This window comes from Etheostoma cragini, unplaced genomic scaffold (assembly GCF_013103735.1).
Source record: "Etheostoma cragini isolate CJK2018 unplaced genomic scaffold, CSU_Ecrag_1.0 ScbMSFa_259, whole genome shotgun sequence".
NCBI lineage: Eukaryota > Metazoa > Chordata > Actinopteri > Perciformes > Percidae > Etheostoma > Etheostoma cragini.
Genome location: NW_023266767.1, coordinates 57,346 through 57,957, shown reverse-complemented (window position 1 = coordinate 57,957; position 612 = coordinate 57,346).

Below are 612 nucleotides of genomic sequence, written 5' to 3'. Positions count from 1 at the left end.
CACGCCAGAGCTAGGTTGGTAACAAGCACTTCTGGGACATGGATGAACACAAATGGAAAGATAAAGGAGAGAGGAGCTCAGTTTGTCAAAGGAAGTCCCCCAGCAGTCTAAAACTATCACAGTGTAACTAAGAGAGATGGGGTAAAGAGAGGAGCCTGGTTGGGATAGAACTCTCACCTGCTGGACTGGGCTCTACTGCACTGCCTTCCTATAGTTTTTATTATATTATTGATTATATGGTAAATTAATCTGACAAAAAAAATCTTTGTCCTTTATAGTTCTAGTTTTTTTTTCCAATTCTTCTGATCACACTTGGCACTATTTCACATCTTTTGTCTGTAGTTCCCTCTTCTGTCAGGGATCAACTCTATCTCCCCCACCTCTTTTTTTGTCTCTTGTTATGTCTCGGCGCCAGCTGTTGCTAGAAGTATTATGCTTTTGGGTAGTCTGACCATCTCTACATATGTACGCACTTCCTTGTGAATGTGATAACACAGGATCCCTGGAAGGAATGTCTTCCAATTTTGTAAAACATTCACATGAACTTGCAAATCAATTGATGGGATTTTGGAGGTCAAAGGTTCAATGTCAAGGTGACTGTGTTGTCATATC